Here is a 22,942-nt window from a genome sequence, read left to right as displayed (position 1 = left end):
CTGGCCCAAGGTCACCCAGCAGCTGCATGTGGAGGAGCGGAGACGCGAACCCGGTTCCCCAGATTTCAAGACTACTGCTCTTAACACTACGCCACACTGGCTCCCAGTCAAGTTGGCCCATAACCTGCATGAATATAAGAGGATTGTCGCTCTCCAGAACTCTTAGATAAATAATGTGATCATTTGCACACTGTATCTTGATGAAATAATGCATAAGACAAGTCAGCTGCATGGATACTAAATCAAATGGTACATCTGACACCCTGACTTGAATTACATTAAAAAAGTCAGCCCCCAAAATAACTTTGTAAAATATATATAGAACTGAGGTGTTTCTTCATATAATTTGTACTTGTTTCTCTAATTTGCCATTGTAGAGACACCCAGACCATTGTTTTGCAACCTACTACAGCTAATTAATAATTGTATACTCATAACACCATTGCGAGCATGTGGATATGTGCCAGCTTTGGCACGAAGGAGTTAAAAACTCCTCAGTCTGCACTTTGTAAAGTTTGCTCCAATGCCCTTTTAGACAATGACAAGCTGTTAAGTGTAAAACTAATTAACATTTCAAAAACTGGTGTTAATCAGTAGTGCTTAGATTCATCTGGAGCACTCTTCTGCAGACTTTCCCCTCCTCTTGTTTTTTTACACTATAACTTTAAAGTTACTTTTGTTCAGTGCATGTCAAACACACACATGGAACCAGGAAAACTATTCCTGCTTCAAATTCCTTCCTGGGAAGTCTCAGTGAATCTGAAATAAGTTACCTGCCAAATGTTCATATCCACTGGAAATTTGACGAATTCGTTACTGCAGTGCATATTTGTCCTGATTGTGACTTTTGTTAAACAAGGCCGCACTGTAGTGCTTATGAATGGGGGAATTGCATTATTATTATTCTGATGCATCTTTGCAAAGGTGGATTTATTCAAGTTGTACTATCACAGGATGAAAATGCAGAATCATTTAGATGCATTTGAATGCACATGAGGCTGATTAAGATGCATTTGAATGTGTCATTTAAAAATATCATAAACTATGTGTTTCAAAGTTATTTTGTTAGTGTTAGAGGAATTTCCTTAATCAATTTGGAAGGTTGGGGAATCCTGGTTTAGAACAAGGGTCAACTCATGAAACCCAAAATTGGCCCAGAGTGTGTATCATATTAAAAAATGTGTATAGCATCTTCTGACTGGTCTATGTCATGTCAGGCTATTCCCAAGGATACAATGAAGGAAACATGCAAGCAGCTGCAAGTAATAATATTTGTCTGATTGTAAACACTGGTTTACAATCATGCAGCCATCACATAAAAGGCTCTGCTGTTTCATATTTTAAATTCATCCCACACTCAGGAATGATTTGGGATCTTGCAAGTTTAGGTCTGCGGTCAGTTTTTAAACTGATTAACACTTGCATTATACCATTGCAGAAGTATGAGTTGCAATGAAGAAAAATTCCCCTCCCCTTACTTTTCAACAGTATCTTCAGAATAACACTTGATGACTTTCTAAAGAAACTGTAGAAAGGCAAATCTATTATTCTTTCTTTCTTTCTTTCAAGCAGCTGCAAGTGGCAACACGGTTAAATACAATGTGGCCTACCTCTGATAATTTGGGATTAGGAAACATGGAGCAAGAGCTTGTTCCTCTGCCTAGAACAAAACTCATCTGTGAGAGAAAGTCACACATCTTCTCAGATTGCAACAATTTACAGCTTCCAGAGCTCCAAAAGCAGCGATCAATCTTCCCTAAAGCACTGCTGTTACAAACTGAGTGGTAAATTTCATCCTGAGATTTTCTCATGGTTAGAAGCAATGTTTGAAGGGAGGCTGCCATCAACAATTGGCCTTAAAATGTGCCCTTTCTAGAAACAAGTGCCATTAAAACACAACATCACACACATTCCCATGAAATAAATACATACACAAAGCATTCTGCTTTAGAAGAATACTGGCCTATCATGAAGTACTAGAAAATGGGCTAGAGAAGAAAATCATCTGACAGCGTAATCTGGACCACGTCTTCTCAGATGTAGGTACTATTTAATTCAATGGTGCTTACTACTTAATTTGTGCTAAGATTACAACCTTAGTCTATTTAGTTTGATCCTTGGCATATGGAGCAGAGGCTTCCTTTCTCTGGTGGGGAAACTACACTATTATGGAGGGCTCCAGCTACTGGTGTGAATTCTTGCCAGGCTACCAATAGCTATGGTCCCACTGGCTGTGGCTAGTTTAAGACTCCAAAGTGGGATGTCATGGATTGGGGAGAGGCATAGCTGGGTCAGCCAAGGATCCTCTGGATCATCCTAAACTGGGCTAACATCTGGAGAGTCCTGACCTGAACCACCCCATTGCACAAGCCTGGAGCTTACACAGCAAAAATTGAGAAAAATACTGCCTCTCCTACTTAAGCTCTGGCTAGTGCAAATCCAGGGCTTTGGATGCAGTGATGACTGCCACTGCTGCTCCCTAGCCCTGCTTCTCCCAAGCCAGAAGGTATGTTTGCTCCATAATCCATCCTGAGTCAAGGTGAATGTTTGGTGGACAGACTTGGCAAGTGACATGTAGAGTAGGTCTACTTGAAGAAAGGGATATACAGGGGTAGGAGTGGGGGGAAGTCCTATTGTGCAAGCAAAAGTCCTTGCATGGGCTTCTGCTGATAGGACTCATATGCTGAAACCTGCCGGTATATCTTTTCCTCAAAGGTAATGAGGTAGCCAAGCTAAGAGAAATGGGGAATGGGTGAGTTTTGTGTTTCCTCACTGTAGAAGACACTTGCCTATGGCCACTGCTGTAAATTTAAAGGCCTGCAACTATGCTGGGGCATAATGGCTAGGGCAACCCAGTCAGATGGGTGGGGTACAAATAATAAAATTGTTATTATGTGACTAGAGAAGTTATGCAGGTCCTAAACAAAAAATCATCACTCCATCTCAACTATTAAGGAAGTCTGAACATGTCCACTGAAGAGATGTGTTTGATATCCAGGTGCAAAAGTTGGAATAATATCAAAAGAATCAGGTATGTATACCACAACCTTCAACTAGCTGCTTACGTTTTACTTTCTTAGTTTTCATTTTGACCAGTAAACAAATTTAGTGGTTCTTTTGCTTACCTATAGCTCTTTAAAGCACTTTATTTCCCCGGCGAATTTTCCTTTAATTTGAGATATTTGATTGTTGTTGTTGTTTTATATATATATATAAAAGCATGACATGTAGATCTTTTCACAATGTTACAGGCCTTTAAAGTCTTTCTGGTTATTTATAGGCAATTTGGTGAGACCAGAAGGCAGGTGACCGCATTCTACACCAACTGTAATTACAAGTTTTGTTATGGTTCCAGTGGACTACCTGGAGAGAGATTTCTTGCTTATATCTTGTATTTGGGATGCACACTAGATTTGGCTTCAGTTTTTGAAAGTTCTAAACCACATTGACAAGTTCATGCTTTTTTATTACTCGCTTGGCTCTGTATCATCTTGTTAACTGTGGTGTTCAGCATGTTCCGTGTTGCCCACTTCCCTTCTGTTTGGTCCAACATCTGAGCCAATACTGTGGACACCCATGGGGTGAACTTGGCAGCTGTGAAACCCAGATGCTGAGTTCTAGCATGTAATTTTCCAACAGCAGCATCTGGGTGTTTGGTTGGCCTTTTATCTGGCTTATGTTGGCTGTCGTGGTGGCTGCAGAAATTCTGTGTGGCTGGCATGGGATTAGTCTGCTGGCCTATTTTGTTCTCTTGAATGTCATGTTCTTTTTCATTCATATTTAATAGCCATGCATTTACCCCTTTCTGTGGATGGGGCTGGAGGAAATCCAAACCATGTATAATGTCATAAAGAAATCTTGATATATATTTTTAAAGATTCATCTGATGTATTGTTTTCAATTACTAGTGGATCGGTTATAGTCATACATGATAGACACCCGCAGAACAAAGCATACCACAGGAATTCTTCCAGACACCTGTCTATAGCAGTGTGGCTAACCTTTTTTGGTCCAAAAGTGACATTCAAACCTGGCCAATTCTTCAAGGACCACATACCAGTAGTGGGTGTAGCCATCCCACATTCTTGCACACAAACACACAGGACACACAGATACACGTAGTAGTCCCACTTTTCAGGTGATCAATGCAATTGAGGAGAGGGGATATCACTCCCTCTACATTCACCAAATGCTTTTTGACAGAGGCGGCAATTTGCATCCCCACAAAGGTCCTGGGTTCTGCCTACCCCAATGCCTATATTAATGCTTTCTTTTTGCCACTGTTACCTAAAATAGTGGGTTCAACACCTTGCTGCATCTGCAGCAGCACAACCAGATGCCTTCGACTGCCCTAGCTGTCACACTGAAGATGGGGCAGGCTTGTGTTTTCCTGCTTCAGAGGGTAGGACTTGAACCAATGGATTCAAGTTACAAGAGAGGAGATTCTGATTAAATATCAGTAAGAACTTTCTGACAGTAAGAGCAATTCAGAAGTGGAATGGACTCCCTCAAGAAGTTGTGGCTTCTCCTTCTTTGGAAGTTTAGAAGCAGAGGTTGGGTGGCCATCTATCTTAGGTGCTTTAGTTGAGATTCCTATGTTGCAGGACTAGATGACCCTTGGGGTCCCTTCAAACTCTACAGTTCTATGATTTGCTTAAGATAGAGAAATACCTGAATATTTACCATTGTCAGTGTCGCTAACTTGATATTACACTAGCAGCTTTCATTTAGCTGGAAAATACAGTAGCAAATATTTAGGACTAGGGTGCTATTTTTCACTTTTCCAATGTCTCCATTTTCTGTTGGAATCTTAAACTAAACGGCAATAAAATTACACAGTGATTGGATACTTCTGCTCTGATATATTTCTTTGTGATGAGAGCAGTTGGGCTCCACTCCTTGAATTTCAGATTCTAATTTTAGAGCCAAGCAATCACAATCCAGTTCATGTTTCAGATTCTTCATTCATTGTTGGTCTCAAAGGACATAGCTATTATAGATACACCAGTGGGGTTTCACTTTTTTAATCAGAATATTAAGACAGCATGGGTTACTGTTTTCAATACAGGACATCATATGGCATTTGCAAATACGACTGTATGAAGTTGCTTGAAAATAGAGTTTCTGCGAAATACACAGCTTATGGTGCTTTTCAAAAAATGAATTATCAATAATATCCATTGTTTCTATGATCTAAAAATGGGACAGGTATACAATTTCTCCTACCTTTACAATTTAGCTTTCTTCATCCATTTTAATTAAATAATGTTATCAACAACCTATTTAATTCATCATTGCCATTGAAATAATTAGTGAAAGTTTTTCACATGAAAATAAAGGAGAGTGTTGTGTGTGTTTTTTTAAAAATGGGGCTAGAAGTGGAATAGCTCTCTTCTGCTGTTTATAGTTAATTGGTGTGGGAAGTGAAAATCATGTAAACATGTTGGATGTCCTTGCTATGCAAAATACAACTCCCTTTACAGGAAGATATGTGACACCTATCTCACAGACAGGAGCTTGCAATCCTGTTCATTAATTTTATCACTAACATAAACTTTTAATATGCATATGATCAGTATATGGGACTTCCAGGGCAGCTTAAAATGACTGTAACCTGTAATTACTGTCCCTGTACTTGATTATAATAATCTGATTGCAATTATTCAGTGATTTTAATACAAGCCCCAAGCTACATAACAATAATTCAAGTGCAGTGATTGGGAACATGTTTCTGTTTGGCTGTGAAATTATGTTTTAATCCACATTGATTCAGGGATCTGGCTATAGTTCTGTTCCTGTAATTAAGGCATATTTGTACAGTCATGTAGAATAACTTTCATCAGAAGTGATTTAAATTAATGCAATGGTCCTATATAAGTCATAATGGATCAGGAACATGAGTTTCTTAGATATTAATAATGTGGCAAAAATAGCAGGGGATGGCTGGTTTGGTCCCAATAATGAATTACAATAATTCTCAGATGCAAAGGAGGACTTGAGCAAATGAGAATTTTCTGTGGATGTTGAACTTATTAGTATTGACCATCACTATACTGCTGATTGTTTACTAATTTATTTTAAAGTATTTTTTTGAAACACTTATTTAAAGCAGCTAAACAGACCTCATCAGAACCCGCAAATCTTGTGGCAAATGTCATCAGAAGGCAATTGTCCCCAAACCATACCTGTCAACTTACAGATTTTAAAATAAGGGACCAGCAGCCAAAATAAGGGACCTGCAGCCTCACCTGTTCCAGGCACTCCAGTCTTCCTGTCCTCCTGCAGTCTGGTCAAACTCATGCTGGTAGCTTCGAGAACACTGTCTAACCAACTTTGTAACCAGAGGTTCAACTGAATAGAATCTGAATCACATGCACCACAAGGCCTATGCAGCCTCAACTTAAGATGGCTCCCCGGCCTGGCTTTGCACTGCAAAGTTTTCAGCAGCACGTGCAACAAAATGGCATCCAGCATTCAAAAAACCCCTCAGCTTGCATTAACTAGCCACACACAAGGCATGCAAGCTCCACCCCCCAGTCGTTCTTAGACTTCTTATTGGGTGAGCAACAAAGCCAAGCAACACAGTTGGAGCCTCCCTCCTCCCTGGCCGGCAAGGAGGGAGGGAGAGGAGCTGCTTCCTTTGAAATTTAAGGGACATCATTTAAAGGACATTTAAGGGACATCCATCAATAAGGGACAGCAGCGGGACATGGCGCTGGAATAAGGGACTGTCCCTTCAAACAAGGGACACTTGGCAGCTATGCCCCAATCTCCTGGAGTGAAACATGAGTGACCCAAACGTGGGTTGAGCACTGTGCCACAACTTATTATATAATGCTTTGGTTTCCAAACTCTGAGAAACTCCAGGGGCAGTGCTGGTTGGTTTTTGGATGACAGAACACAGGAGAGACTTGTGTCATTTTTTGAAAAAGTTGCTTTATTCACAAATATAAAAGCAGAGCCTAAGAGGAAGCAGCTGACAAAATCCTACAAAGCAACAGATCAATGGCTATCCTGCATAGAATCAAAGAATTGTAGGGTTGGAAGGGACCGCAAGGGTTCATGTAGTCCAACCCTTTGCAATACAGGAATCACAGCAAAAGAATGGACAGATTGCCATCCAAGCTCTGTTTAGAAACCTCCAAGGAAGGAGAGTCCATTCCACTGTTGAAAGCCCTTCCTGGTGTTTAGTCAGAATCTCATTTCTTATATTTTGAATCCATTGGTTTGTGTCCTACCCTCTTAAGCAGCAGAAAACACAAACTCTAGATTCCCTCGCTTCTGTCAGATTGCATAGATCTGGACAGTTAATCGGTAAGCTGCCTAACAAACGTTTGATCAACCAGAAGCTGAAACAATATTACATGTCTAATCTGCAATTTAACTAAGAATTATAAGGTCTAAGATATAAAATAAATGTTCATAAATGTACCAGGCAAACGCATACATAAATAAATATATAAACCACATGTCTGAATCAGTACAGGAAAAGTCCTGAAACCATTTTGTCTCTCCCAAATTGACTTCAAATGTTTGTCTGCAAGGACAAAGGAAATAGGAAGACCTCTCCATTGTCTCTGTGCTCACAAATCCTGTCTTAAGGGGTATCTGTGTATGAATAGGGTGAGCCTGTGACCTGGATTCAAGAACTGAGTATTAATCATCACAAAGGAATCACCAGACTGCCCAAATAATGTAATCAGTGATCATTCTCAGGTAACCTGGCAGACAGGTTTTCTGCTGTAGACCGTCCGATGTACATATAATGTATGGGGGTGGTGGTCTTGAGCTAGAGGGTGGCAATTTAAAAGGTCTATATAAGGCTGTGCACACCATTGTTCTGGGTCCCTCCTGCCTCCTGCATGTGGTTGTGAGCACCCTGTTGCAACAGTTAATAAAGATCAGGCTTACTAGCTGCTTTGCTTCTCAATATTCTCTGGTTGGCCTCTGTTATTTTCTCCTACCGATAAAGAACCTACAAAAGGACTCTATACGGGCTCTTGGGTACCCCATAAGGGAAAAGGAGCAGTTTTTCCCCTTATAACAACTGCTAGTTAAAGCACACTTCTCCTACCTTTAGGCAGGCATTCAGAAAAATGCTTGCTTTGGGTGGTGGTCTGACAGTAGCATGAAGCACTGGCTCAGTAGTGCAAATGGTCTTTGTTTTCGTTGTTGCAAATGTAAAGCAACAGAGTTTATATACATTATACAGTGGTACCTTGGTTCCTGAACGGCTTAGCTGTCGAACAAATCAGCTCCCGAATGCTGCAAACCCAGAAGCGTGTGTTCTGGTTTTTGAACGTTTTCCAGAAGTCGAATGTCTGACATGGCCTCCGCAGCTTCTGCTTAAGTGCAGGAAGCTCCTGCAGCTAATCAGAAGTTGCGCCTTGGTTTTTGAACAGTTTCGAGAGTCGAATGGACTCCCAGAACAAATTAAGTTTGAGAACCAAGGTACCACTGTATCTTGTAATACTGAAAAAAAATGCATACTTTTTGTTATTAGTTACATTGTTACGTTGTTATAAATTACGTTGGATATTTTGTATAAATTATGTTGGGGGGGGGAATTATATAAGAATAAAATGTTGTAGCCAGATAATATATTGCCTACTTTTTATGCCCTTGAAGAACAAATGTGTTCATTTGTGTGTGTGTGTGCCAAACTCTTTGGCCCAGGTGGAAGAAAGCCTAGTTTTGCCCCGGTCAGGGATGACAATTATGATTCAGGAACATCTGGGTGGCACACCCTATCTTAAAGGAATGTCAAGGAAGGCCCTTTCTGTATTATCAGTCCTAGCCAGTGATGGTTGGTGTTCCTGCCTCCAGTCCCCATTAGCCATAATTCTGTGTGATTTATTATTTCTTTTCATATTTTTTAAAATCCCTGTTTTCAGGAACCAAATCTGCTTCTCCCCACAGATGCCTTGGGTCTCACCTGTGTCTCTGCTTCCCAGCACCCACAATGGAGTGGTCAGTTTTGAGTGACCTACTGTATTTGATGGAAAAGTCTCCTTTACCAAGGCGAAATTAGAAATGGGGGGGGGGCACACGCAGCTAGTCCTTACTGTCAAAACCTGGGTGGGCAGAAGAGTTGCTGATGTAACAGAAACTGTGGTTTGGGAGAGACCTGTCACCTTAATTTGGTGCAGTCATGCCTTCTTAAGGCTGAAGTTTACAAGGAACAGCTGCAGGCGGAGGGGAGTGGGGTGGAAATCACCTCTCCTATGAGGCATGTTGGGAAGCACCATTCTCCGACACTTTCAGTCAATACATGTTAAAGACACTTTGTCTCCTACAGATACCAGACAGAAAAACCGAGGCCTGTAAATATTGAATCTAACACCTGAGTTCGTTTTATGAAGTAAAGAGGCAGCAGAAGTGCCTTGAATTGGAAGATGTGGCTGATTTCACTCCTAGTCAAACCAACATTTCACTCAGTAGCACACCTGACTTGCGTTTGGTCCCCACAGCAGAGCTGAAAACATCTTATTGAAATGAACTCAGGGTGTTGAAGTGACCTCAACTTCCCATGGGAACTTGAGGTGAACTTCATGCTCCAATTCATTCTAGCAACACAATAACAACATGGCTGTCAGTAGGCCTCAATCCTCTAAATAGGGCAGCTGCATAATTCCTTTCACTCTATCCAAGCATGCTGTCTTCCTTATCCTTTAAATGACAAAATTGCATGATGAAGCCATATTTACATATCAATCCCTTCTCCTTGGTCCTTTGCTTAGGGCTGCAACTCATGATATGCTTTGTACCCTGCCTCTAATATCTGAGTGCAAAATGTTAGGAAGAACATACAAATATATAAATCACAGATAATTCCTTTAACATAAAAGCAATCAGGTCTCAATCCTTCCCTGGCAGTTGTATTTTGAAGGCTGGCACTACAGTTTACTTTAAACTTTATGAGACGCTTCTGACAAATTGCATATTTGTTTTCTACTTGGGAACAGAAACTGAGTTCAAAATGTATTTTAAGAAGTTGAAGATGCTCTTAATAGACATTAGGTCAACATAAATTCTCCAATAATTCCCACTCACCTGCTTCACACTGTACTGATACCTAGCTGTACTGAAGAAACTATTTCAAATAAAGAACAATCCTTCATGAGCTCATTTGCTCCTACAAAAAATACAGAAATAAATGGTTCTACACTTAGGCAGGAAGAAACAGCTGCTGGCTTGTAGGTAGTACATGTGAAAAGGATCTATGGATCTTTGTAGACCACAAGCTTAACATGAGTCAACAGTGTGATACAGCAGTGAAAAAAGCTAATGCCTGGAATACTGAAAATTTGTGATATGTCTGAACAGCCGATTGATACATAAAGGGAATACAGTGGACGCTCAAGTTGCAAACATGATCCGTGCGGGATGCGAGGGGGTTGGGCTTTTCAGCTGGTAATCAGTTTTTAAGAATTAGTTGCCGACAAGTAAATAATAAAGAAGAATTTGAAATACATCTTAAATTGTAAATATATATATTACAGACTCACAGTTGCTAAAGAACTCACTTTGTTTTGTCGAGTTACTTTTATTTATTTATATAATATGGTGTATGTGTTTGTGCTGACTGAGGACAGCCTTTCCTCCAAAAACATCCTTGCTCAAAGATAAATTTATACAGTCCCTATGCATCCCTAGAGCTGCTCTGTGCTTCATAACAAGACTCTATAATACATTTAGAAGCTGAGTTTGTAGCCATTTTGGGGTATGCTTCGAGGTTCATCGGAAGTCATACTGTCATGATCAGCAGGGGCTAAAAAACATTAATAAAAGCCAGGAGGCAGAAAATGATAAGCTTTATGCTAGTAATTAGGAATAGAGGAGAATTTCATTCAGACCACAGAATTTTAAAGTTAACCGACCTCATTCATAGTGCCCAGACTTATCGTATTTTTCCATGTATAAGTCAACCGTTTTTCTGAAAAAAATTTGGGTGATAAATTGAGGGTCGTCTTATACACAGGTTAATATGCTAAGTAAGCGAGGGCTGGTGCTGTGGCGGTAGCAGGGAAGAGGCAGATCCAGGAACTACAGGTGTTACAGGGTTAATGTTGAAGGACAGTGCCAATAGGAAGGGTTAGGTTAAAACAAGCATAATTCTAACACACCCCCCCAAAAAAAAATGACTGAAGATTTGAACACAAATAACTTGAAGATTTGTGGAATCCATTCTAAAAAACTCAGCTAACCATTGAAGCCTTTTGTTTACCTTGAAATTCCTCAGTTTTGCCTGAGAAAGAGGAGGTTCACCTCCAGTTCTGACTGTAGGCACTTTTGGCGAACCAGCTCACCTCAAAAAAATGGTCAAATCCTGAAAATGTCATAAAACAAAACTTTATAAGAAGGAGAATAAACCTGCAACAAACCGAGTTTTGGAATCTGAATATATAATCTCTCTCTCACACACAAATAACTCCTTTTACCCTGTTGCAGCAATTACATGTATCATTGAATTTCCTACCTTGGTTGTTTTTATATATAACATTTATTTAGATTTTGAGTATTCTACTGTCAGCACTGCACTTTAGGAAGCTGTTTTATGACATTCATGATCTATCATAAAAGCTGGCAGTGGTCAGCAGTTTTCTTATTTTACTCTTGCTTTGCACTATGTAATATTATGCTCTGCTTTTAAGAAGATAGGTTAAAGTTTAATGCAAAATAGAAGAGAGTAGGAGCTACGTCAGAGATGAGACACAAGCATCTTTGCTATAAAAGATGGCTTGCTCATAGCAGAGGTCAAGACATCTCTGGACCATTACAGTGGTGACGGTCACTCTTTGCTAAAGTATAAAATGTATTATTATGAGTAACGGATAACAGTGAATTAGCTGATGTGCAATTGAATTGGCTAAGCTATAAAAAGGCAGCTGAATTTTCCAAGGAAATTTGCTGCTCAGGATCAAAAATATAATTTCAGCAGCACCTAACTCTTTTTTACGATATCTGAAAAATTATTGGAATTATATTTCTCTTAAATATTCACATGCTAATTTATGAATTTATACTTTAAAGACTGCAATCCTATAATGATTTACTGGGAATAAAGCTCTCTTAGCGACAGGAGAGGGAGCGAGATGGGACCATAGGTCTTGTCTATTTGCTGTTCTGAAAAACTAGTTCCACCGGGCTCCCCCCACGACTGTCATCTATAGCAGATCGGCTGAAAGACCAGCAACTGTTGGCTTTTTCTCTTCTTTCCATCATGGCTAGTCAGTACAAGAACTCTTGTAATTGTATGTGGGAACTAGTGCCTGATTTTCCTTTCTTCCTTCTCCCTCCCAACTCCTTTTCCTTTGGCATGTTGTCTTTTAGATTGTAAGCCTGTGGGCAGGGATTGCCTTACCACTGATATTTTTCTGCTGCCGTGGAAGCCTTTTCTGACTGACGAGGAAAGGGGGATGCTTTAATAAATAAAACCAGTGCTTTTCCCCCTTAAAAAACGTTTAGGGGTACTCTCATTTTGACCCAGGAAAATCACAATTTTATAGTTCAAATCGGGAACAATAAATACAGTAAATGGACAAAAGTACAAAGATTCACAAAATGTTTAGGCGTATGCGTACCCCTGCGTAACCCCAGAAAAAAACACACTGATTAAAACACAATGGCACTTAACTTCTGAGCAGTCATGTATAGGATTACACTATTAATGGCATACTCATCACTTTATATTATTTGTAATTACTCCCTCTGTATGCTTGCTACTATTTCAGAAATTACTGCTCCTGAAGTCTCAACATTTCCATTTTCAGAATGTTGCAGTTTAGTTTCTTACATTACTGGGTAAAGTTTCCTAACATCTATTCCTGTTGTGCACTTTAGAAATGAAATAAAATATATCTACATAATTCTATCTCAACAATAAATGGGAATTCCTATAAAAACCGTCCACTAAGCTATTTTACACAAATGAAACCATTTTAGAGCAATTACATTTTCCTACTCATTAAACGAAGGAAGAAAGACAACATAAAAGTATTCCTGCTCTCGTTTTTTGGGTGAAAGAATGAGGTGGGGGCGGGAAATCTCATTGATGGTTCATTTCAGTTTAGATTACTGACAGGGCAAAGGTTTGAACTTAACTTCAAAATATTTGTCAAGCCTGACGCTCTCTCTGTGTAATGAGCACAGAAGTATGATCCGGTAAGAGGGTGTTATCCGAGAAGCAGTTCCACACCAAGAATCAGTAATTAAGACTTGAAAAGTATTATGTGAGGTTTATTTCATTTATTAACTTAGGTTGCGTGATGTGGGAAAAGATTTTTCAGTTCTTTTTAGAGCTTTAATGAGCACAGTTCAAGAGATTACTACCACCTCCTCAATTTAACCAACTTCTCAACCACTGCTCCAAAGGAATCACATGAGTACTTGACCTCTGTAAGATTTTAAGAAGAAAAACAAACTTCATAAAACTTAATCACATTAGTTAAATCTGGAAGGATGTTTTAATGCTCCTCCTAAGCCACCAAGTTCTATTACCTGAAACCCATCAACATAATCCTTCCTTAGGAAGAAAGGAATAAATCAAATTGAAAAGATTTGTAATTGAATTATCCGCAGTCTCGGGGCAATTAGAACCATTTTTATTGGACACCTAGCTATAACCTTGACTGTTTCTAATTAGTTCATCAAGTCAGATAATAAGAAAATGTAGGGGCACTTTTGCAGTGTTATAAATTAAAGGGAGTTCATATTGTTGATACTGTGTGTACCACAGAAGTAATGGTTGAGATGTGCACATACAGAAAAGACAGATATAACAAAACAGTATGCAAAAATATAGAAGGAACGGATGTCAGGAGAGGAGTTCCAACATGCCAGTTGTAAAAACATAGGTACCGTAGGTTTACTACATAGGCCAGAGACTGATATTACACTTAGGAATGGGTACCAGGGATGGGTACAGCCATGGACAGGTCTGTAACACGAGGGTCACGGTTTCATACAATGAAAGGGCAGGGTAGTGGAGAGGTTGGGGCAGTGAGAGCTGGCTGCTCTTGATGATATCGAGGATAATGATGTCTTAACTAGGCCTGCATTGGAGTGTAAAGGCATATTTTTGTATTAAAATAATTGTTTATTATGACTTGGGTCCAAAGTTTCCTTCAGTGAGTGGGAAAACACTACCACTCATACAAAGTAGCACCCTGATTTCTCCCAGTCTCTCCTTGCCACTGCAAACTACTCTGCCATATCCCATGCCATTATAAAGGCTCTCCTAACTCTGTGGGTTAAACCACAGAGCCTAGGACTTGCCGATCAGAAAGTTGGCGGTTCGAATCCCTGCGACGGGGTGAGCTCCTGTTCCTCGGTCCCTGCTCCTGCCAACCTAGCAGTTTGAAAGCACCTCAAAGTGCAAGTAGATAAATAGGTACTGCTCCGGCGGGAAGGTAAACGGTGTTTCCGTGCGCTGCTCTGGTTCGCCAGAAGCGGCTTAGTCATGCTGGCCACATGACCTGGAAGCTGTACGCCGGCTCCCTCGGCCAATAAAGCGAGATGAGCGTCGCAACCCCAGAGTTGTCTGCGACTGGACCTAATGGTCAGGGGCCCCTTTACCTTTAACTCTTAGGTGAAGCTTTGGCAGAGGGGCTGCAGTGAGGGGGCAGGATAGCACAGTTGCATGAGTGCTGTTTGCTCACACCTTTTTTTATCCATGACCTTGCTGTTGCAGTAAAGAAATTTTATTTATTTAGTCCTATGTAATGCTGAGGGGTTCAGTTAGATATAAATTCTGGGCTGATTTAATGAGGTCTACTCAGAAGTAAGTCTATTGAGTTTAATCAGGCTTACTCCTAGGTATGCATGCATATGATTATAGTCTAAGAATATTTTGTTGCTATCATTTAAGGGTGGCATTTGTTAACCAGAGCTCAGTGGTATAGGGCATGATTGTATATTCTGAATAAATCATAACATGTATCTCTAACGCCCCATTGTGTATTCTCACATACTGCTTACAGACACACAGCAGGAATTTCTGTACTCAGAGTCTCATTTTAGCAATGTGCAGAAACTCTAGACAGTATACGCAGGAAAGCGTGTTCTCACTAAAAGAGAGCACGTGTTGCGGATGGGGCCAGCCTAAGCACCCTTTAGTTGCCAGCCACTTGATCCAAAGGGACTTGGTTCAGATTGGTGGCTGGTGTTGCTGGGGTAAAAGCGATGTTGCCAATTTAGGGGTGGGACCAGAGGTTATTTAAGCTAAGCCCGTAGAATGTTCCTTTCTCTTTTGCTGTGGACACCGGATCAGTACCGGAGTGATTGCAGCAGGAGATTGGTTGTATACTCTCCCCCTTTTCCTCGTAATTTCCCCTTTTTTCCTCTTCCTTCCCTTATCAGTTACTGTTCTTATTCTGCCTCAGCTCATTGCTTTCTATAAATCTATCATTACTGTTATTATTTAATTTTAATTTATTTTCTTCCCTGTGTCTTTGTTTGACTTGGGGGGGGTGGGCTCCTGGTCCCAGGCAGCGTACGGCCCGATTCTCGGCCGAGCCTTTCACGGGCCAGGGGCTAGGCCTCCCTCCCGGCCCGCCCTCTGCATAGGCCCTAGGGCCCAGTGGTTTGGCGGCCTCGCCGGGCCTGGTAGGGGCCCGTAAATTTTTTTTTTTTTTTTGCTTTGCATTCCCCCCTATTCTCCCGCCCCTCTTCGGGTGCCGCCGGGGATCCTCGGGGGAAGCGGGCTCCTCCGGGCCCTCTCCGCCTGGGGAGCGGGGGTTCCGTTCCCGCCCGCCCGCTCGCCCGCCTGCAGGCTCCCGGCCGGGGTACCGGCCTCGGATCGCGGCGCGGCGGCGGAGCCGCCATCGGGTGCCGCTTCCCGCCCTACCGGGCGCGCTTGGGTCGGGGGACCGAGGGCGGGTGGCCTACCTTCAACGGGGTGGGCCTCCCGGGCTCCTTTTCCCGGCGCGGTGGTTGGTGGCGCCTTTCACTCCCCTGGGGTGCGCTGCCGCCGCGATCCCCTTTGGCGGGCCGGAGGCTCGGCGCGCCCGCCTCCTCAGCGGGCCTGTGGCGCTTTCAGCGCCTGGAGTGATAACTCCAGCCCCGTCCGCTGCTGGGCCTTGGGTGCTGGTGCTTTGGTCGGCCGGTGGCCTCCCATTTGGTGGCAAAATTGGCGGGAGCGCCATTTTGCCTTCCCTTCTCGGGCCACGTGGCGGCCTCTGGTGGCCAGGACGTGCAAGAGCAGGCCTGGCCTGCTTGAGTGGGAGCCTCTGGGGCTGAGCTGGCCTAGTGTAGGCTCAATTTAAACTCAGGTGGTGGCCTCTAGTGGCCGTTCTGGTAATCGCAGGGTTCTTTAACTACCTGTTTATTGTTGATGGTGTGGCTGTTTATTTAGCCACTTGTTTGGTTTTACTTTAATATAATAATTAGCGTTTGAATTCACAGTATTTGCAGCCGTATATATTTATTCTAATTTAATTTTATCTTACTTTATCTAATTTTATTTATTTATTTATTGTTATTTAGCTTTAATTGCGGCTATATATATATTGCCTGTTGATTGGATATTTCTTTGTTTTGCCAATATCAGGAATGGCTCCAAAGAAAGCGACGGCGAGACCTGGACTCGCACGTACTTCAAAGCGCCCTATTAAAGGCCCATCTCAGGCTTTACGTTCACCTGAACCCAGCCAGACACTGAGCCGTTTACAATCCATGGTCACTGGTTTGGTGGGCGACCCAGTCGCAATGGCGCGGGTCGAAGCTGAGATGGAAGGCTTGGTGCAACGCTACGCGTCGCCTTCAACCTCCTCTGCGCAACCAACGCCTCCAGGGGTCGATTCTTCTTCAGTGTCTTCGGCTAGTGAGGCAGAGGGAGAACCTTTAGCGTCTGGGTCCTTCTTACCTGCCTCGCAACCGGCGCAGTCCCCGGTCTTACCAGTGTCGCAGGTTGCTGCGCCAAGGGGTCGGGGCCTTGCCAGGGGAGGGGCCAGGAGGAGGGCACCGGTGCGAGGTCGGGCGGTGCGGGGTTCACCCGCTCGGCCCCTTCTAGCTGGCAGTCCGATTCCGGGTCCCTCACAGGTTGTTTCTTTCCAGTCTGTTGCAGGCACTGTTCAGCAAGATGATTTATCGGAATCTTCAGTGGAGGACAGCCTTCTGCCACCGCCGAGGTCCTCTTCAGGTGGGCACCGCCGCCGCAAAAAGAGCTCCAAGAAACGCGCTAAAAGGAGACGGAAGGATACTTCGTCTTCCTCTTCAGGTACTACCTCGCAGAGTTCCAGCAGTGATGAGGAAGCTTCCTTGAAGCTTTATTGGGGCTTTGGCGAGACCTCGGGGCTCCCTAAGTGGGTTTGGGAGCGGAGGGCAAATTCCCACAGGGCAAAATATGGGGCGGTGCAGGAGTGTCGCGAAGGGGTCTTGGTGCCTGACGTAAAAGTCTCCACCAACTCAGCTAGGGACCTTATTCCCGGTGCCCACTTGTCGACCAAATTGCGCTCCAGAATTTTAAACGGTAGATACGTAGATATATTCAGCCTAGCTCCTCCAATCGATGGTCAGGAGCCTTTGGATAAAGGCTTTGCTGCCTCAAAAAAGCGGGTGGTGGTTGCTAAGGCTGATAGGACTTTTGAGCGTTGGCTAGATAGTTTTCAAGTCTTTGCCGGCGTCGTTTCAGCTGCCTACCCTAGAAGGTCTTTGCACTTATGGGTGTATCTCTCTATAGTCCGTTCGGCCTTCACGATGGCCGGAGAATCGGCTGCGCTGTCCTATGATCAGAATTTTAGACGTAGAGCGGCCAAGATTCCCACGGCTCGCTGGGATCGGAAAGACTTGGATGTTTGGACCACTTATGTGGCCCCACGTATTGAGAAAAAAGTCCCTGAGCCGCAGAAGTTTAAGATCCTCCCCCAAAGGGCGGGTCGCAAGTCGTTCTGTTGGGACTTCAATAAGGGTGCGTGTCAGCGCCAACCCTGTAGGTACTTGCATTTGTGCGACAAGTGCTCTGGGAATCATTCAGCGTCAGGGTGTTCTTCGGGGCGGCGTCCCTTTCGTAAAGGAGGGGGCTCCCAGCAGCCCCCAAAAGTTGCTCCCCAGGTTCCAGCTCCGGGAGCCGGGAAATAGTGCCCTATCTACATTGGCATATACCCCGGTGCGGCTTCAGCCGTTGCTGTCTTTATTAGAATTGTACCCGGACAAGGAATCAGCGTCTTATTTGCGGGATGGTTTTTCTTTAGGTTTTAGGATCCCAGTAGCATCGAACCCTGTAGCGGGCATTTCTGTTAACCAGAAATCCATTAAGGATATGCCGGAAGTGGCGCGTAAGAAGATAAAAAAGGAACTGGCTTTACATCGTATGGCCGGCCCCTTTTCTGTTCCCCCTTTCCCCAACTTGCATGTTTCACCTTTGGGTATAGTTCCTAAAAAAGCCCCGGGGGAATTTCGCCTCATTCATAATCTCTCTCATCCTAGAGGCACGTCAGTAAATGACGTGATTCCCCCGGAGCTTTGTTCGGTGAAATACGCTTCTCTTGATCACGCGATCAAGATGATTCGGAAGTTTGGGACTGGTGCCCTTTTGGCCAAGTGCGACATTGAGTCGGCATTTCGGCTGCTTCCGATCCATCCCGATGATTTCTGGCTGCTTGGTTTTCAGTTTGAAGGTGGTTTCTATGTTGATAAGGCCATGCCCATGGGCTGCTCAGTGGCCTGTGCAGCATTTGAGCGTTTTAGCTCATTCTTGGAATGGGCCTTGCGTTATAGGACTGGAATGGGCGGGGTCACTCATTATCTTGATGATTTTTTATTGGCTTCCGCGAATGATACAGGGGACTGCGTAGCATTGCTGCAGTCCTTTGCCTCCTTGACGGAAGAGCTGGGCGTGCCACTGGCAGCTGAGAAGACGGAAGGCCCCTCCACTCAGCTGACTTATTTGGGTATCTGGTTGGATACCGTGGCTCAAACCTCCAGCCTGCCGGCAGACAAGATTACCGCCTTGAAGAGGGTCATTGGGGAACTCCTCCCCTTGAAGAAGGTCACATTGCGGCAGCTGCAGTCGTTGTTAGGTCATTTGAATTTTGCGTGCAGAGTTGTTGCCCCCGGGAGGCCGTTCTGCTCCCGCTTGGCTAGGCTCACCTCAGGATTGAGGGCTCCGCAGCACAGGGTGCGCCTTTCCTCTCAGGTGCAAACTGACCTTCGTGTCTGGTTGGAATTTCTTGAGGATTTTAACGGAGTCTCCTTGTGGCAGGATACCTTGAACCTCCACAATGATTTCCAGGTACACTCTGATGCAGCGGGTTCCCTCGGGTTCGGCTTGTTTTGGGACGGGAGATGGTGCGCTGAACGGTGGCCTCCTGCTTGGCGTGGGGAGGCCATAACTCGGGACCTAACTTTTCTTGAGTTTTTTCCTATTGTAGTGGCCGTGCACTTGTGGGTTGAGCATTTCAAAGACCATCGAGTTTGTTTCTGGTCTGATAACCAGGCAGTGGTGAATATACTAGCCAAGCAGTCTTCACGATCGCCTAGGGTATCAGCCCTGCTTCGGGCTTTCGTTCTACATTGCTTGCGTTTTAACATTGTTTTTTCTGCTCGCTTTGTGCCGGGTGTATCTAACGAGATTGCCGATGCTCTGTCCCGTTTTCAGATGGAGCGATTCAGATCCCTGGCGCCAGTGGCTCGAGAACGTCCGGAAATTTTCCCGGATCATCTCTGGAACCTTGGCAGCACTTAGTTTTACAGGGAGTAGCTGCATCTGTTGCCCCCTCTACTCTTAGGTCCTACAAGAAGGCCTGGACTGACTTTTTGTTATTTAATGGTCAGTTGGTTGGGGAGGTTACTGCCCCCCCTTCCACTTCTCAGGTGCTCAAGTACTTGGCGCATCTATTCCAAATGCGACGGGCCGTTAGGACGCTGCGGCTCCATTCGGCAGCGATCTCCTTTTTTAGCAGGGCCTATTTTAACAAGGATCCATGTGGAAAGTTTGTAGTGCGCAGAGCTTTGGAGGGGTGGGGGCGACTCACCCCTTCGCGGGCTGTGCCCAGACGGCCCATCACATTTGAGTTGCTGGGTCAGATGCATAAAAAATTACGTGGCATCTGTTGGTCCAGGTTTGAGGCTCGACTATTTTCCGCAGCCTTCTCATTAGCTTTCTTTGGGGCTCTGAGAGTGGGTGAGCTGGTCCTTGAGCCCATGCGGGATGGAGGTTCCAGAGGCTTGCTGTTGCAGGACGTGAGCGTGTCTTCGACCGACCTGCAGATTCATATTAGGAATTCTAAGACGGATCAGCTGGGCAGGGGAGCAGTCATTAGGTTATCAGCAACTGGGGAAGCCGGGCCTTGTCCGGTAAGGGACCTCAGGAAGTACCTGGCCGTGCGGCCTGTGGGTGAGGGGGCCCTGTTCATACATGAAAATGGGCACCCACTGGTGCGGCACCAATTCGCTAAAGTGTTGCGTAAATCTGTGGCAGCATGTGGCCTTGTGGCAGCGGAGTTTGCTCCTCATTCCTTCCGGATTGGTGCCGCAACGACAGCTGCGCATTGGGGTTTATCTGCAAAACGGATAAAGGACATGGGCAGGTGGAGGTCGGATGCGTTCAAAGCGTATGTGCGGAAGTGATGTGGTTTGTGTACTTACATTTCTGTTTTAACCCTAGGTCCGGGCACTATCCATATCTGGATAGTGGGGCACAGTATTGTGCACTGGGCTGCTGTCAGAGCTCGCCAGTCTGGATTGGGAGATGGCCTGGGCCTACCGCAGCACGTACAGGTGTCCTGGATCTCCAGAAGGGGGATGCTGTGGAAGGAATTCTTACCACTCATGCAAAGGCGTGTCCTCTTGGTTGGTCCACCTGCGGCGATCATGGTGCAGCTTGGGGAAAATGATCTGGTTTCCTCTTCTTGCTATGGGCTGCGTACTGCTATTGTACAAGATCTTAAGGATCTGGCGGCTATGGTTCCCAATTCCACATTGATTTGGTCACAGTTGCTGCAACGCCGCATTTGGCGTGGTAGTCCCAGCCCTCAGACTGCCGAACGCTCAAGGAAGCGGATTAATTCCGCGGCAGGCAAGCTAGTGGTGGGCTTGGGCGGATTCGTCATTCCTCATCCTCTAATTTCATTCAGGGCTGCAGAATTCTATAGGGCCGATGGGGTCCATCTTTCCTCAGTTGGGAATGATGTGTGGCTGGATTCAGTAGTAGCCAAGTTGAGGGTGTGGTTTGATTTGTGAATGGTTGGCGGCGAGCATAAGGGCTCGGGTGGCGGTTAGGCATTGGTTAAATTGGTTGGTGGAGGGGTATGGATAGGCTGGGCCTGCCCCTCCAATGATGATGCTGCATGGGAATTCCGTTAAAGGAATTCTGGGGCTTACCATCCCCTTGTCCAAACCCCTGGAATCGGGTGCGGGCCGTGTAAGACCCCAAGGAGCATGCGGGGAGGAACTGAAGGGTCTGTGACGCAGCCCCAGTTGCCCTGATCTTGTTCCTCCACACTGACTTCCGCTGGAATCCGGGAGTCAGTGCTATCCCCCAAGGCGGGGGGGGATAGATAGTCATAACCAATGCCTAAGCAACCATTCACAATTTGTATACAATAAAGTTGTGGCCAAAATCATGCCAAAAACCTTAAACAAAAATAATGTGTAATGTGTGAGTTATTTGGGAAGGGTGTTTGGGGGGACCTCAGCACGCAAAGCGTGTTCTCACTAAAAGAGAGCACGTGTTGCGGATGGGGCCAGCCTAAGCACCCTTTAGTTGCCAGCCACTTGATCCAAAGGGACTTGGTTCAGATTGGTGGCTGGTGTTGCTGGGGTAAAAGTGATGTTGCCAATTTAGGGGTGGGACCAGAGGTTATTTAAGCTAAGCCCGTAGAATGTTCCTTTCTCTTTTGCTGTGGACACCGGATCACCCGCCCGCCCTCCCTTGATTGGGCTTTCGCTTTGACCTTGCTATGCCTGTCATGGGGTCGTTCGCATTGGTGCGGGGGCCTGGTAGGAATTTTTCCTTTTGGCTGATTAGTGCGTGCCAATTGGGTTTTGCCTACTGCGTAGCAAATCGTCACAACTTGTAAGGTTGGCGGTTAGGCATTGGTTAAATTGGTTGGTGGAGGGGTATGGATAGGCTGGGCCTGCCCCTCCAATGATGATGCTGCATGGGAATTCCGTTAAAGGAATTCTGGGGCTTACCATCCCCTTGTCCAAACCCCTGGAATCGGGTGCGGGCCGTGTAAGACCCCAAGGAGCATGCGGGGAGGAACTGAAGGGTCTGTGACGCAGCCCCAGTTGCCCTGATCTTGTTCCTCCACACTGACTTCCGCTGGAATCCGGGAGTCAGTGCTATCCCCCAAGGCGGGGGGGGATAGATAGTCATAACCAATGCCTAAGCAACCATTCACAATTTGTATACAATAAAGTTGTGGCCAAAATCATGCCAAAAACCTTAAACAAAAATAATGTGTAATGTGTGAGTTATTTGGGAAGGGTGTTTGGGGGGACCTCAGCACGCAAAGTAGTGTATATGTGTAATATAATGTTGAACAGAAAATGCACTGGGGATTTTGGCACGTGGAATAAAACTATCAAGTTCTTGGGGATGAGGCATTACAATGTCACGATCCTGCAAATTCCAGCTTCTTCATTACACAGACATGTGTAATATCATTTCCTTTCTAGAAATCAGCTGCTCACATTACAGTTTGATGAGTGCCTTACAGAACATAAAGGTATTGTAGGCACTTTTAAAAACATTAATAATAGAACTCCCATCTGTTACTGATGCATGAAAGTCCAAGCTCTGTTGTGCAATGTTACAAGAAAACAGCTAGAGGAAAAACAGATACAGAGGCAAGTGACTTAACTAAGGGACATTAATGTCAACTTTATTTTTCTCTACTAACAAGGTAGTGTGGTATTTTATTATTATTTTTAGTATTAGTTTTTATTTTATTTTTATAAAAAACCCTACTGGAGAAGGGCTTTTACATGGAGACGCTGG

At 44.3% G+C, this 22,942-nt stretch overlaps 1 long non-coding RNA gene across 5 annotated transcripts in view; it reads right to left on the bottom strand.

Annotated features, from left to right (window-relative positions):
- LOC309514356 overlaps positions 1-22,942 on the bottom strand; it is a 509,382-nt gene that overhangs the window by 2,571 nt on the left and 483,869 nt on the right. The window contains exons 11-12 of one of the 5 annotated variants that reach the window (XR_014211943.1): positions 11,228-11,329; positions 10,611-10,771 (exon numbers count right to left, since the gene is read on the bottom strand). This is a non-coding gene — a long non-coding RNA (uncharacterized lncRNA). Of the gene's footprint in view, positions 1-10,610; positions 10,772-11,227; positions 11,330-22,942 lie in introns of those variants that run through there. The other 4 variants (XR_014211944.1, XR_014211945.1, XR_014211947.1 and 1 more) reach the window with 4 other exon arrangements.

This window comes from Podarcis vaucheri, assembly GCF_965113315.1.
Source record: "Podarcis vaucheri genome assembly, chromosome: 11".
Classification (NCBI taxonomy): Eukaryota; Metazoa; Chordata; class Lepidosauria; order Squamata; family Lacertidae; genus Podarcis; species Podarcis vaucheri.
Note: the sequence above shows the minus strand (reverse complement) of the source record. Positions and strands in the feature narration are given on the sequence as shown.